This window comes from Parus major, chromosome 2 (genome assembly GCF_001522545.3).
Source record: "Parus major isolate Abel chromosome 2, Parus_major1.1, whole genome shotgun sequence".
NCBI classification, from domain to species: Eukaryota; Metazoa; Chordata; class Aves; order Passeriformes; family Paridae; genus Parus; species Parus major.
The window spans coordinates 62066776-62082850 of record NC_031769.1 but is presented as its reverse complement, the minus strand read 5'-3'; the positions used below and the strand labels follow the sequence as shown (position 1 = coordinate 62082850).

The 16075-nt window shown below is 42.3% G+C and overlaps 1 protein-coding gene across 35 annotated transcripts in view; it reads left to right on the top strand.

The window, feature by feature from the left end:
- ATXN1 (ataxin 1) overlaps positions 1 to 16075 on the top strand; it is a 383486-nt gene that overhangs the window by 252914 nt on the left and 114497 nt on the right. Inside the window, exon 16 of one of the 35 annotated variants that reach the window (XM_033512050.1) lies at positions 5283 to 5388. The exons of the other annotated variants lie outside the window; for them this stretch is intronic. The gene's annotated coding sequence lies outside the window, so the exon portion shown is untranslated. The remainder of the gene's footprint in view (positions 1 to 5282; positions 5389 to 16075) is intronic. 35 annotated transcript variants of the gene reach the window in all.

Here is a 16075-nt window from a genome sequence, read left to right as displayed (position 1 = left end):
GTTGCAGCTACGTTCTCCTGTACTGTGTTACTCTTTCTCTAGTAAAGATGCATTCACCAGATGGAGCAAAGGAGCTCTCTCCAACCAGAGCACCCACCATTATGATAGTAGAACACTCCTTGTTTGGATTAGTTTCATTTCATCTTTGCTTGGAGGAAGGTTTCAATTTTCCTTGCTGCTTCTTTGGTCTTGCCTGACTCTTCAGGATTGTTATGAAGGCCTCATGCTGATACATGTATTTTGGTTTTTCCCCATTTATATTTACCTGTTCAGAGGAAAAAAAAAGTTAAACTTGGTCCACTTAATAGACCTGTGTAATAGATGAATGCAGAAGACAAGATGATGATTGCAGAGCTTGCTTGGTTTTGTTTTTTTTTTATTCAGATAGGTGAGAGCCCAGAAGTCTGACTTAATACTGAAGTCAGCAGCTGAGAGCTCTGTCTATATGGGATAAAAAAAAACAACACACAAGCTTTCTTTGAGCTACAGCTCTCATCATGGTTACAAAGATATGGCACTAATACTTCAGATTCTCACAGTGTAGATGTAGTTTATTATGGGCAATAAAAGTCAGGTGTTTCTATATTTACTGCTAGAAATATGTGGGTTTTGTCATGTTTGAAGACACATGCTGTATCTGAGTTTGTGTCATACAGTGTGATGGGGCTAGATCCCTGACTTTTATCTTAGGAGGTTTTCAGAACGCCTCAGCAGTGTTTTAAGTCCCTTTGAAGACCTGTTCCCAGCTCCCTGGCTTCCAGTGGAGCACCTGAGAGATCAGCCCATCTGTAGCTTTGTTCCACCCCTGCATTTGCAGGCTACCTGCCTGCTGCTCTTTAAGACTTCTGTTTTTTACATCACCCCTACAAACCTGTGCTTAGCCTCTCATTTTGGTGAGAAGGCCTGCAAGTCGAGTTTGTCCTTATAGGAAGGTGTCATCCAACAAAGGGAGGGGTCGGTCCCATCTAAGTGGGACCTATTTTGCAGGGATTTTTTCTTTCTATGCTTATACATCTTCCTTAAAATCTGAGAGGCTTAGCAAAAGATGCTCTGCAAAGCCCAGATCTGGAATGTTCCATGGAAGAATCTTCCTGCCTGCCTCTCTTTCAATAAAATCAGAAAGTTAGACCTTTTGCCTCTATTTCAAAAGAGTTACTCCACGATACAGAAACTTTACAACTCCTCTCTGTCATGCTATAAAACTGGGTGGTAGTCATCTTTGAGGAAAAACTGTTTCATACCCGGTTGCTCTTTTCTTGTGAGGCTCAGCAGCTGTGGTGGTTCCCTTTGCAGAGGGTTCAGGAGTGTAGCTGGCACCCTAGAAAATGAAAAACACTTGAGTCATTTGCATAGTGGATCAGAATCCAGCCCACCCGGCTGCTGGAGCAAAAACCACAAACTTTCACATTAGAGTCATCTGCTGAAAAGCTACATGAAAGAAGTAAATGTTTGCTTTAAAAAAAATTTATTTGCTTTCTTGTCACCAAGTCACCTGATGCTTCGATGGTGAAGGTTATGTATTAACAAGATTTTCTTGCCATCTTTCTTTGTCTGCTGAACTACAGTGATCATAGATTGACCATGCTTTCAGACATAAGAACAGTTGTTTGATTCAAGTGTCAATATCAGCCTTTGTGTCTATAGAAACCAATCAACATTTCCTCCCAATTTTTGTAAATAGGCCGTTACTGTGGCACTTAGATTTCCTGTCTCTTGCATATCTGAATCAAAAATTCACTGCACACAGTGTTGTCTTGTCTTCTGTGTTAGCTATGTGTTGCCTCACTAATAGGCATCTTTATTATAGTCTGTAGTTCTCCTGTTGAGGTATGTCCAGACATCACTGAGACTATAATCTTTCATTTTCATTCTACATCATGGATTTGCTTGAGGGACTTTCTCAGTAACAGCTGTAGGGAATCGCAAGAAGCATAAGAAAAGCAGGTTGAGTTAAGAAAAACTTACAAGTCAGCATTGTACAACATTCAGGATTTTTCCAGGATAGCCTTTTAGAGTGACTTTTTTCCAAAAGCAGTGGCAGTTTAGTGTTGATTTTTCTCTCTTTTTACATTTCAGCATGGCTGGTTCAGGTTGTCTTGAGGACAAGATACAAAACTCAGCATTTTTGTACCTTTTTAAAAAATAAGTTAGCTGTTTTCATTTGAGTACCTGTGCAGCACCTTTGCATTTGGGGGTGAATATTTGAAATTTGTCTGTAGTGTTTCCCCAATATTAGGGATTTGCCTTCTCATTTGCAGCAAAACTTGTCCATAATCAGTCAGTATATAAACTGTGATATCTCTCATTTTGTACCCACACAGCAGGAGCTCGTTAGGTAGCATTGAGTATGCTGTATTTTAGAGCTAAAGAACTTGCTTTGATATTTCAACATTGGTCTCCCGAGGAGTGCTGTGGTCCTAGACATGTAGGAGACAAAAGAAAGGAGATTGTCCTCCCCTGTTTTCAGCAAAGCTGTTCTTTGCCCAGACAGAGTGCAGCAGGAGGAAAGAATGGAGAGAGAGCACAAGCTGTGGAGGATGTGCTCGGGAGTAGTAGTGAGGAACATGGTGCTGTCTGAACCAGGAGATGGAGGGGCAGTTAAGGCCAAAAGCACCAAGTGTGGGGACAGCATTTTGGAGCTGCTGTTACTGTCAGGGTGGATTGTGTGATGTGATTTGGATTAAGATGAGGAACCTAGAGGAAGCTGGCATAGAGTCTGAAGAGCAAAGCAGCAGAACTTAAGCCACAGAAAAGGGAAATCTCTGTTCTGTACATTGGTATGGAGTTTGTAATTCTTGAGACTGCATTTGGATGCCACTTGTCCTGTCTGGTGTGAAGATACAGGATCATTTCACCTATGGTTTTCTGTTGTAGCCCAAGTGCTTGATGCAGCCTCACAGCCCTACTGAGACAGCAGACTGACTCATGCAGTCCTGCCCCTCCGCATAAGTGCAATAATCCTGGTGTGAAAATGCACGATTTAGCTTAAACCACTGCTAAGTCTGTTCAGAGTGTCTAACTTCACACTTGAAGTGGACAAGAAGTATTCATACAGTTTGTTCAAGCAGCTCAGTGGTGAAGTAATCTCCATCAAGAGGATACAACAAGTGTGTTGCTGGCAGCAGCAACTCGTGTGAATGCATCTCTTTCCACCTGCTCCCACCCCTTAATCTTGCTGTCCCTTGTGCTGTCAGCATGAACCAGTGACGGCAAACTGGGTGTCTTAATGCTACAGCTTGGGTTCACGTGAGATCCTTGATAGCTTGCAGTTATCTCTGTTCCTCCAATAGAAGAGGTCTCTTTTCATTTAGAAGTTTAAGCCCTGGTAATGATTTTGACCAGTGTAGGTGTCCTCTCTTGGGTCTGCCTCTGTCAGCACAGGCTTCCCACGTGCTCACTGCACCTCCCTTTGGAAGGGACCCTCTTTGGTGAGTGCTCCCCAGCTGGTTGGAGGCAAAACTGGGTTAGCATAAAAGAGCCTAAAGAGTAGTTTGTAGCTGCTCCAGTTTATTTTCACCATAACGGATTACAAAACGCTTTTACACCAGACTGCTAGCACTTCTGAAGGGAGACAGTCAGCACAGGAAGAGGGGCAGCTGGTGCCGAGCACATGTGTGGGAGGAAAATCTCATCAAGCAGCATAGCTGGGTTTGGAAGGGACCTTTGTCCACAGTCTCAGTCTGAGTCTCAGTTCTGTCTCTGTGATGGGGGGAAAAAAAATCCCTTCTCACCGGGGTGTTGTGAACATGTGCCAATTTTAGCAAATCAAGCAGTTAGGTAATATGGTGACAGCCAGAAAATAACCTAGAAGGAAGTAGTTGTTCTGTCTTTAAAGCATAGCATTTAGGGCCATTTTTAATGCTGAGAATGAGGCAAACTGAGGATCACTTATTCAGTAATACTGAAAGCCATAGTAATAGCTTTGCTATACCATGAATGGCACCATTTCCTGTGGAAAAAAACCCTGTGTGATCACAAAATTAAGAATAAAGATTAAATGTTACACGATTGGCCACAGTTCTGGTATTTCCTTGTTCTTTAGCTCCTGGCTTAACATTTCTGACATGTCTGTATATGTTTGTATGTGTAATCAGCTATTTGTGACCAAGCTCACGGTTGCTCATACTTTTTGTCCTAAGATGTTAAGCATTTTAAAGAGGGCATAGAGGACATTGAAGCATCTTACACTCTTGTCTTTATGTGTCTTTAAACACATTTCTGTCTCCAAAAGTGCTTACCTCTGGTTCTTAAAGATGATTGCAACTTTAAGTGAAGAAGATGAGAGTGGGAAATGTTCTTCTAAATCTGGTAGAAAATCAAGGTTGGTCATTTTTTGCAGATCTCCCTGATAAATAATTTCTTTGAATTTGGAAGTCCTTGCCTTGTAACAGGTAAGCGAGAGGTAGAAAAAAATAAAGTTATAAAACCACAGATATTGTCAGAAGGAAACAGCCAGGTTAACTCTTATAACTAGGCTTAAATAATTCTGAAAATGGTGCAATCTGAAATTAATTTACTTGCACAGAATTGGGTGTCTTACTGTGTAACAGAGAAAACAGGTACACTGATAAGTGAAAAATAAAATTATGGAATTCTGAGTATGCATCACTCCAGCTGATTTCATTTGGAGTTATGAGGATTAACCCTGAAAACCAAACATGCAGAGTCTAAGGTGCAAAAATGAGTTGGTGAAAAAAAATGTTGGTCTTGGCAAGTTTGTTTGCCACAGAGTAAATGACACACAGAACTCCACGTGTAAGAGAAATCCCTGAGTAACTGTCCTTGGCTGGGGTCTCAGGCCAGGGTGCCTTGCTGTAAGCAAGAGGTGGGCACTGGAAGGAGTTGCCCTCCCTGGTGTACTCGGGCTGCCTGGTGGCATCGCCCTGCCGTGCGCGCTGCTGCCGCGTTTGTTGCGCCAGCTCCGTGCTCCGGCTCTGGCTTCGCAAGGTCGCTCTCCTGCAGTACAGGTAGAATTAGAGCAGCAATGGGAAATGGCTTTGGCTTTTTTTCTGTCTTGAGGAGGTAAAAGTGCTGTGCCTTGTCCAGGCAGTCTGTTTTTTGAACAGTTTGGGGCTTTTGTTGCTGGGGCCAGGATGTTTAATAGTTTGACTTTGCTGCTGTTCTGTTTGTTTTATTCAGCCAGGGACATATCACAGATCTATTTTTTGATCAGGCAGCATTCCTGTACTATAATAATTCACGAGCAGAATTCACACACTAGTTGTGTGAAATGCCTGTTGATTACTTCTCTACATGTGCTTCTTGCCCTTGTCTTCCCTTAGGTACAGTTTACTCTGTGCAAGTTGTAAACTCCATGGAGCAGGTGTTTGTACAGTGCATAGCACAGCAGGACCCAGGTTTCATCGAGGTGTCTGGACATGCTCTTATGTAAGTAAGAGTACTCTGTCTTGTGAGCAATTAGAATAGTTCACATTAGCTGAACTTGTAGAGTTTCCTGTGTGCAGGCTGGTGAGAAAAGGGATTTTTCTTTCCAGGCTGAGAGGGCTTTGCAGATGTTCTCCACATTACAGCGGCAGCTGGCTCTTTGGGCACTGGACAAAGATATGATTTGTAAATAGCTTCAAAGTTTAGAGATGGCCCTTCACATACTAATGCTCCTAGATGAGTTAAGTGGAGGAAGTTCATACCTCTTGTGGTGCTTTTGTTTCAGTCTGCTGAGCTGCAGACTCAGCACAAGTGCAGCATGCAGGTTTTCACAGCGAGAGCTTTTGTCGCTCCCAGAAGTGCTGGAAACTTAATTGCTTTCAAAGGCAAGTATGGAATCTGGAGGACCCGGTACAACCTGCTGAGAGAACATAAATCATGAGATACTATCACATTTCTGTGCTTGGGCTTGTGTGGAGTGAGTTTGCTTTGTGAGTGAATGCCTTTGGAATACACTGGTGGTTTTTTTCTTGATTCTTAGACATAGCAGTAATTGTTGTTGGCTTTGTTAACAGGCATCTATGTTCTGTTCTGAAGTTACTGTTCATGCCTTCTAAAAAGTGTGCAGACAAAAAGAAATATTTGTTCTGCCTTGAAATCATGAAAGCATTTCTACATTTAAATGGATTGATAGCCTTGATCCAGGTTGTTCTCAGCCAGCGTCCCTTCACATGGGTATGGAAAGAGAGCTAGTCAGTTGTCACTTGACCACTGCTGTTTATCTTCACTTACAGACAACGCTTAAAATGCCAGTGTTTACTTGTTTAGTTTTTTTAATGCTAGTTTTCCAGCTACTTTTGTCCCTAAACAAATGAACCATGATCACAACTGAGAAGAAACTGCCTTTTGTAGATAAGGAATAGAATTTTGAAATGGCCTTATAAAGTATGCTTCTCTAGGTTTTGTTTTCCAAAGTAGTCCTTGTGAAAATTTGTGGAGTGGGTCCTTCAGTAGGTCTGGGCGGTTTTTGGCATTTTTATCCACAATCCAGTTTTAAAGGTGGTTTTCCTCATCTCCTTAAATGATTAGCTGATAGTCTCTCCATTCATAGGAATACTGTTTTGATATATTTTGCATGGAAACTGAAGCAGGAAAAGGTTTTAAGGTAAGCCAACCAAATAATCTAGGGTCTTTTGATCAGTTTCCATTAGTATTAAACCAGTAATCTGCCCTATTAGATGTTAGAAAGGAAGCTCAGTGTTTAAATAAGATAAACATGCCAACTGACATTCAATATGTCTTCTCAAGTCACCAGCAGAAACCTCGTTGAACCTTGTTGGCAGAGGTGCCTTCTGCAAGGGTTCCTAAAAACACCTCCCCAGCTCTTGGCTTACTTTCTGAAATGGTCTGGCGCTGCAGCGGGTCTGGTGCCAGCGCTGAATGCTTGGTCTGGCTCCAGTTGGATCTGAAGAAAGGCTGAGTTTTAAGACCTCTAGGATGCCTTCAGGTCTAGGAGAAACTGAGCACTGGAATAATGTGTCATCCAAACTGTGGTGTATTCAGAGAAATTGATGAATATGGTGTTTTAATTTGGGGCATTTATATAGTTGAAGTTACTGAGATCTTAATGCTTAGAAGAGAGAGTTCTGCAGCTCTTTAAGATTGCCTGGCACACAAACAAGCAAGGATCTAAATTGCTTTAAGCTGCTGACAGTTATCACAGCTTTGTGCAGACACACCTCTGCTGGTACTGACAAAACACAAATACCAGTTTCACATCAAAACTCTCCGTGGCTGCTGTACATCTTTAGACAATACTGTACCTTCACAACTTCCACACAGAAAATGGAAAGAAGGGGTGAGTGGCAGCAGTAGCCTCTTATCAAACAGTTGGTTTAAATATGCTCTGAGTAAAGACAGCATTTTAAAACAAAACTTGATCTGTTGTTTGGAAACTAGACATTTAATGCATTACATCACTGTGATCCCAGTCCACTCTGCTGAAGTTACACGGGATGCAAGAGCAGGCTTTGGTCTGTGAGGAGGATAGTAGCAAGTGAAGAAAAAACTCTTTTTTTCTGTATCACTGAGTTTGTCTAAACTTCATAGATAACTGAAAAGTCTGTTTTCAAAACATCTCTGACCCTATATGCAAATAAAATTTCTGTAATTTTGGCTTTTACTAGAAATCACGTCCATTATGCATTTGTGTGACAAGGTACTTGTATATTAGTACTAAATGCTAAAGTACTAAGTACTAAATTAGTACTAAATGCTTCCTAAAGAAATTATTTTCCAATCCAGGGTGAAAAGTGAAGAGACATTCTTCACTAACTTCTCTACATTCCCCCTAACCTATATCATGGACCACCATATATTTCACAAAACTATCAGTAACAGCCTTCCTGTTGATGCAAGTTTCATATAAAGAGTGTATTGACAGATTTAAATTTATTTTGTTTCCTAAGACCATAAATGGACATTGTGGTGGCTGTTGGCCACTTCTGTGAACCCTTGCCTTCAAGTACGGAGTTAGAAAAGAACACTGCAGATTGTTAGAGGAGTGGGAAATTGCACTGGCTTTGGGAAGCTTTCAGCAGAGCCGAGCAGATTCTTTGATTTGCCATGATCAAACATCCTGATTGACAGAGTATAACTTGAGTTCCATTTTTGACTCAGTGACTAAAGTTTGTTGTGAATTCTTCTAATGACGTCTCATGCAACTTTGTTGAATTAAAAATTTCGACAGCTCTGCTCTCTGGGTGCTGCAGAGGTGGCACAACAGCAGCACTGACTGAAATCTGTGCTGTGGGTTCATGTTTGCTGCCTTTAACTGTTCTGCTGGATGTTACCCCTGCCTCTGGTCTTAAGGGGCAGCAAGGCAGGCCTCAAAGCAGGCACTCAGCATAACCAAGCCCTTTGTCAGCTGGAACATTTTCTCTGATTCTTTATTAGGTTTCTGTCATGAAGTACAAGGTGCTGTGATGATTTGGGTTACTTTTTTTAGCCTGTGAGCTGTATTTCTACCATTGTAGGCTCTGAACAGTTTTGTCAGTTCTGGATTGCTTTGTGGTTCTCCTGGGATAGGTAATGGCCTCTTGTACCTTCATCAAGCACTAACCTCACAGGCATTGCTCAGTAAATAATTCCAATGCAAGGTAAACTTGCCTTGCTGCTGTTAAAATTCTCAGTCTTCTGAAAAGCCAGTAGATGGGGTGTGTGCAATTCCTGTGTGAAGTCACTGTACTTCTCAACCCAAAGATGCAACAGTAGCTTCTACATTTTTGTTGCAGAGACTGTTGTTGTTATCAATGGCTTCCCACATGAATCACAAATTTAAGCAACCCTGAGTGGAAGCACCAAAAATTCTTGATTGATATTTTTGCATGAAGTACTCTGAGCATGATCTACTGTGCACCTTCCAACACTGTTAGGTCTTTGAAATCTGGGTATGAATTTTTATCACAAGTTTCCCTCTCTCCCCCCCCCCCCCCCCCCCCCCCCCCCTTTTCTTTTTTTTAATTGAACTACTCATGAACTAAAAAGGTACTGGATAACTGAAAACAGACTGGGTTACCACAGACTTCTGCATAATTTGAGATTGCAGTATTAGGTATAGGTGCCATGGGGACAGCTAAGAAATACATCATGTTTTGTGTCTCCAAGGCCCGCATGTAAGAGTAAAAATCTATCATGTAGACATGATCCTGTTGATCACAGATGTAAAAATTGAATTTGCTAGCAAATTAAAATATTTTACTCTTGTTAATAATGATCGTGTGAATAATCATGTTAATACAAACGGTAGAAAGGGTCACTGGTCACATCCCAGAGTGGATTTCATGCCTGTAGGTCTGTTATGGTAGACTTGAAATAGGAGGGAATCTAAAACAGGAGACAAAAGGTTTTGGAACAGATGACTCCCTGAGTTGTTCTCCTTAGAGGTCACAACAGGGCAGAGCATGAACCACCATGGAAATAAGCTGGCCAAGGTAATTTACATCATTCAAAATGAAACTGTCTAGAGATGGAGTCCTGTTAGGTAGGCCCTAGCTGCTTATACCTCACTGGCAATGGAGAAACCTTCAAATGGTTTGGTTATAGTTAACCAAGAGAGCTCCACAATCCATGTCTGAAAGGTATGAATGCAAGCTGGAAGTATGTTACCAAGAAATAAGTTACAATTAGAATACTATACTGAAGATATCTCATGAGAAGAAGTGTGAACACATATGGCAAGGATGCACAGCTGAAGTTCTCTGAGAGATACTTGGGAAAAAATGTTTTACATATGCATGTGCACTCCGCTCCAAGCTATTAATGCAATTATGGGAAGGTAGAAATCTTCAAATAGCAGAGTACCTTCAAGTAATTAGAAAGAAAAATTTAGTAGTGGAATATGACAGAGTCCTGGAGGCACGGGTTTTGTTTGTGCCTGTGATGAAAGGGGCAAGTAACACAAACCTGTTGCCTGTTATGCTGCCTTTCAGAAGAGAACCACCAGAGCTGTGTTTTAATCTGGTGTGGTAAAGTGTGCCCAAAATACTCTGAGTGTTTAACAGTTGCACAAATTATTCACTTTCCTAGCAGTCTGATTTCATATTATAATCTGTTTCTCTTCTGTCTTTAATGTGCAATTCTGCTGAGCCTGCAGCTCACATTGCCTGCCTCGAGCAGACGGCAGGTCAGCTTTTGAATGTAGAAGAATTCATGAAATTTAAGTATTTTGTGTACAGTTAATGGCAGTTGTGCAAGTACAAAGACTTTGCTTTATCAGCAGATGTGGTCTAGGTTTACATTTATGTCCACATTCAATCCTTACATTATTGCAGTTGAGAGGAAAAAAATCAGGCGCTTGGTGCAGTCTGTAACAGCTTTGGTAGCTGGCCAGTCCACTTATCCTTGAGTAAAGCACATGGTAGGGTGGTTCTTTCTTTCATTAACTCTTTGATGCTTGGAAACAGGGATGATTCACACAATGTGATGGGGAGGGGAAATTACTATAAACGCAAGATTAGCAAAAACTTTGTACTCACCTTGTGCCAAGCCAGAAAGGGATTTCTGTACTACGGGAATGATTAGGTGGCAATGTTTGCTGGACTGCTGTGACAGACAAGGCATAGCTGAGAAGGCGATCCAGCCCTGCTGGAGTCTGCATGGTAAGTGGAGGTCAGCCTTTCCACTTGGAAACTAGTACGGGGTTGGGAACTTTCTGGTTAAGTCTGCTGTTGTTTGCAATAGCGCAGCTGTTTCCCTTGTGACATGGCTGTGTGTCCTCACTTCTTGCCTGAGCTGGTGCTGGAGTTTGGAGTAGAAGGCTTTTTGCCATCATTGCTCGTGTCTGGTTAAGGGTTTGGTGTTTCTTCTTCATTTGGAAAGAGGTAAGGAGGAATCATATCCATGCATGGAAGAAATGATGATGAGCAGAGTGTAGAGGGAAGGCTATATACCCTTCCTTCCCAGAAATAACCAGCACCAAAGCAGGAGCTTGTAGCACCTCAGCTTGGCCCAGCCAAGCATCCACCATGCGGTGAGCAAAGTGGGGTGGGACTTACTTGCAAGGTGAGTAGTGTGATTTCCAAATGCTATGGAGTGGAGTCATTCCCAAGCAATGGTAGGAGCTTTTTTCTCAGGGTTAAGTAGTGTGCTGTCCTCCTTTAAACCAGGGAGATGGCAGTCTGGGAGAAGGGTATGAAAAATAGATGGGCTTAAATTGAAACCTGGCATCTGGAACAGCTTTGGCAGACCTCGAGGTAATACTTCAAAGTTGTTCAGCCCCACAAGGTACAGTATAATTTTCTGCTTGGTGAAAGTATTACTTGGGAACTGGAATCATTCTTGGGGCCTCCTTTTGCAGGGCACTGTCACACTAGGTAGAAAATAGCTCCTCCTGACTGAGCTGACTCCTCAGAGAGCCTGCCATTCTGAGCTGCTTACTTGCCTGTTCTCTGTCTCCCCAAGAATTTAGCAGCAAACCTTTACTCTGAATTAATTTTACCACACTGAGCAACAGACTGTAAATATATCTGAGCATTACTGATTCTGCTTTTACTCTACTGAAATGATCTTCCATATTTTAGAATCATTGAAGTTGAAGCAACATAAATATTCTGTGTTTCATGACAGCATGAAAGGAGCATGGCCTCCTAATTACCCGGCTATTCAAATGTGGAGCACTTGGAAAGGGCAAGGCTCCCTCAGCTCCCTGCAGTTTGGCAGGTATCTATCTCCTTACAAGATTGGGTTTGGACACTGAAGATAAATTTAGCACATTGGCTTGTCTATGGTTTTACCATTCTGGCATTGAAGGGGTGATTCCCAAAGTTTACTGATCAGAGGCAGAGAATATTCTTCCACAGGCAGTTAGTGTCTGTAATTCTCAACACAGTTCCTGAACCTGCTTCCACTTTTGGTGGTTTAGAAGGGAGAAGGCAAGTCAGCCTTATTCAGTTGTTTTAGCCATGTGTGTTTGGAGGCCATTCTGAAATACAATTAATACATGCCTGCACAGAGGTAGGCTGTAAGTTTACTAATTGGTTTTGATGCTGTTTGCTGCTTGAATGTTGGTGATTTTTTTATCTAAGGTGAAAAGAGCATAATTATTTTAAACTTATACCAACCCCCCATTTTCTCTTAGATGTCTTGATATGAAGTAATTTAAACTAAATTTCTGCACAGATACTTTCCAAGAGATTGGCTGTCAAGTACAATAAAAAAATCTACACTTTCACAGGGACCCAATGAGACTTTTAAAATTTAGATTTATTCACAATGTTAAATGTGGTTGAAGATGTCATTTCTTAAACAGCACTTTTAGAAGTAGTTAGCTTAAAAGTATAGCAATTCAAAGCACAGAGGGAATGATTTTGAAGTGTAAAGTCTTGAAACACAACGCAGAGGTTGACAGTTTCACTACAATTAGAAGCAAGGCAGGCACAACTCCCACTTCTGAAAACTTTCCTATTGCACTGCTTCCTCTCTTGGCCTAGAAAACCTGAAAAAAAACTCTTTGAGTGGCTTTGCTTATTGACTTAACATAGTTATACTCAATAGCATTAGGAGACAGAGCAGAAAGGGCTGCCAAATGTGTCTGTAAAGAATAATCTTTACAGAATGCTTCAGAGAGGTATTTTTTCCACATGCTTTCAATGTCCTGAGAATGCTGCTTTTTTCAGGAGAGCAAGTTTTAGGGTGGTTTGGGGTTTTTTTGTATTTTCTTTTTCTTTTCACTTTTTTTTTTTTTTTTTTTTTTTTTTTTTTTTTTTAACAAGGCTTGTTTTGTTAGGAAACCACTCCCTTCTGCTACTGCATTTAGACTCACTGCTAATTGCCTTTTGGTCGAAGACATTTTCCATGAATTGCCACATTCCCCCACACTGTTACAACTTCTCACTGATTATGCTATGTTAGTGGCACTTCTGCCTGCTGCCTTTGGGAGGAGTGTCTGAGAGAAGGATTTGGTTGTTGTACCTGGGAAATTGTGAGGTTTACAGGAACAGAGGTTTGTAGCTGCTAAGGCATGGCAGAGGCTGTTCCTCCCAGACTAAGATGATGTAATCTATATTATATATACTGTAATATATTATAGAAGATAAGGGGGTATATGGAGGGCATCCTGTTACTATGGTGGTTTATGCACTGCTCTGCTGTGTGTGCCACTGCTGAGGATTTTGCATAAGCAGTCCTGGCAAGGTGGTGTGTGGTGTGTTAGGCTTATATTTGCCATCCTAGTCACACAATGTAGCGAGAAGTCAACCCTAAACTCCGGTGCCAGAGAGGGTGTGGGAGGGGGTGATCTTCCAGGAACACTACAGGCTCACTGAGCTCCTTGAGGTGCCCAAAGAGCCCAACCTCCAAGCTTATCTTTATCCTATAGCCTGGGGACAGCATAAGCTTCTCCTTAGCCCAGCTCTGTCCTCTGCAGCGAAACCTCCGGGAGCATCTGTATAAAAGATCACTGCTGACTGAAGCTCAAACACTGAACAGGGGAACTGGATGTAGCAGAGTTGTTCAGCACAGCTAATCCACTTAAACTATGGAGTTTATCATCTGCTGATCTCCAGGGGTGGCTGCTCTCTTAGGTGTGATAGCTAAAGAGGCTTTGGCTTGAGCTAGTTTCAGGGCAGTCAAAACCTGCAGCTCGGGCTGAGGATCTGGTTACACCAAGTTGGCCCTGACCCAACCAAACGTGGTTAAAAGTGAGAGGTTGTGAGAGATAAACCCCTCTGCTTAAGCCTTGTCCTAGCTCAGAAGCTGATCAGTGTGTTCAAGTGCTTTTCCAGTCTTAACTGCTTTGATCAAAGGTAGGGCTTGCTTGGTCTGTGAACGGGGATGAGCTTTGCCAGTAAAAGCCCTCTTCTGAACTGGGATAATTGCATCCACAGGGCTAGCAGTTAACATTTCTGCTTTAATTGTGACACTGTACATAAGTGTACACATCTTTTACAGGTAAAACCCTTCTAATTTCTAATGCAGTAACCATGGTTGGGTCTCACCTATACTGTGGCTGTTGGCCGTGGTGCAGGAGGAACAGCTGGTGTTGTAACAGGATCTCTGACTACATTAATCTGTTGTCCAGCCCATGACATATGAAGGTTTTCACCTCAGAGTGGTGCTTAAACAGTCCAGGTCCATCCAACACGCCAGTGCTGGCTGAAGGCAAGCCCAGTGTGGCATTTTCTGCCATGTGACAGTGAGCAGGAGTAGCTGCAGCCCACAGGAGCTGACAGTGGGCACTGCTCCTGCCCTGCTGTCATTTATCTGGGATGAAACCTTTATTTGTTTAGTCCTACCCTTTTTTACTGTTGAGGGGAAGAGAGAGGGATGAGGAGCAGTGTGTGGTACGCTGCCGAGTCCTTTACTGTCTTCCTTGCAGTAGTAGAAGACATCCAGAGAAGCTAAAACTCGGTAGTCTTCGTGAAAAAGACTTCTGATGTTCCTTTTGCCAAATTACTAGTAAATTATTATAGACCCAATATAGATAAAATAATTCTCTGCAGCTAATCCTTGCTTACCACAGGGAGGTAGAAAAAGCAGTGCTGCAGTCCTGTTGATTCTGGTCCCACCACAGGCCATGTAGCTAGGAACCACTCTGACAGCACCCATGTATCACTCATACCACTGGGTACAGAAACCTGCTCCCTGCTTCCCCTCAGCAGCAGAAAGAGGCAGAAATGAAGGCAGAACTCAATCTGAGTTTCAGAAAAGGCTGAAACTGGTCTGTTGGCATAGAGAGAGAACCAGGAAACAGGAACACCTGTGCTGCATAGCTTTGGGCAGGTCAATTATCCCATCTCCAGTGAAATTCTTTTTTGCATAAGGTATGAATAACAATACTCAATTTACCTTGCAGGGGTATTACAGAATGTGCAGTTAATTTTTTTTCCACAGTGTTTGTGGTATGTAAAACCCTAAATGAGTGCAAAGGATTATTATGATTTAATTTTATTGAGGGTTAAATATTGGTGACGTGCCCAGCTGAGCACTTGTTGGCAGTGAGTGAGGCAAGTGACCAGCAGCAAGCATGTTTGGCAGCAAGCAATGGACAAAAAAGGAAATCATCACTAACTTACTCCAGTCATACCTATTTTTTTTCCTGTCTTGTCACTGTACATTTCCCATTAAGCAGATGGAGATGATCAAAATATCAAATAGGAACTCTGTGGTTTAATAGACTTACATTTTACTGTTTAAAAGGCAAATAAAGGTTAATGACATGAAAATTTGTCTTGTAGGTGAGTGAGAGAGTGGAAGTGCCTCCAAACATGCCCTGAATGGTCCTTAAATAATATCTTTTAGGAACAGACATACCTGATGGGTTATGTGGCAGATTTTTCACTGGGTTAGTAGCATGCCAAGGCTGCTGGTTCCTCCACATTTCATGCTGTTGTTGAGGAGTTTGCACTGGATTAAAAATGTGGATGAAAATCACTTGGACGAGGTTGGTACCTCATGGCACCATCATGAGCAGGGTGTGTGGGAGCAGGGGTTGTGCAGGCACCTGTGCTGGGGGGTGCTCCCGAGTTTGAAACACGAGTCAGTGCCAGACAACATTGTGTGTCTGTGTAGAGCTGCCGAGTGGAAGAGAGGGACAGACAGCGTGTGGCTTCTCTGCCTGGCTCCAATCTCGTGGGAAATGGGGGCTTCCTACTGGTGGGGTTACCCTCAAGTGCCAGTGCTCCAGCAGGTTTCAGGTGCACCTCGGCATTGTCCCAGGCATTTTGTTACTGCCTGCTCACTTTCATTCATTTTTATTAGGTATGAAATGCAGACTCTTGTCCTAATTACCGCTGGTAGACAATAGCATAATTGAGTAACAATCTTCTGGCAACGGGGGCTAACTTCTGCCCTCGGAAAACTGCACTCCAAGCGTGGTGGAGACAGGTATTCCTGGCAGAGAGGAAGGATTTGACCTGCACTTTCCCTGTATTTGTTAATTCAACATCTCTGCTCTGTGAGTGTCCTGAGAGACAGGTCCAGAGGTCAGCAAAGCAGAAAAGGATCTTCTTTTAAGTGTCTTCTTTTAAGCTTTGGGTCAAAGTCTGCATCATACCCTTATTCTTGTTGGATTTGAAAACATTGTTTGGCCCTGGATTTTTTCAGGGTTTTTTTTTTCCTTTTCTTCCCTAGCTCCAAAAGCTGACATGGTCACTTACCCAAACACAGTGATAGCATCAGCTCCACAGTTAAC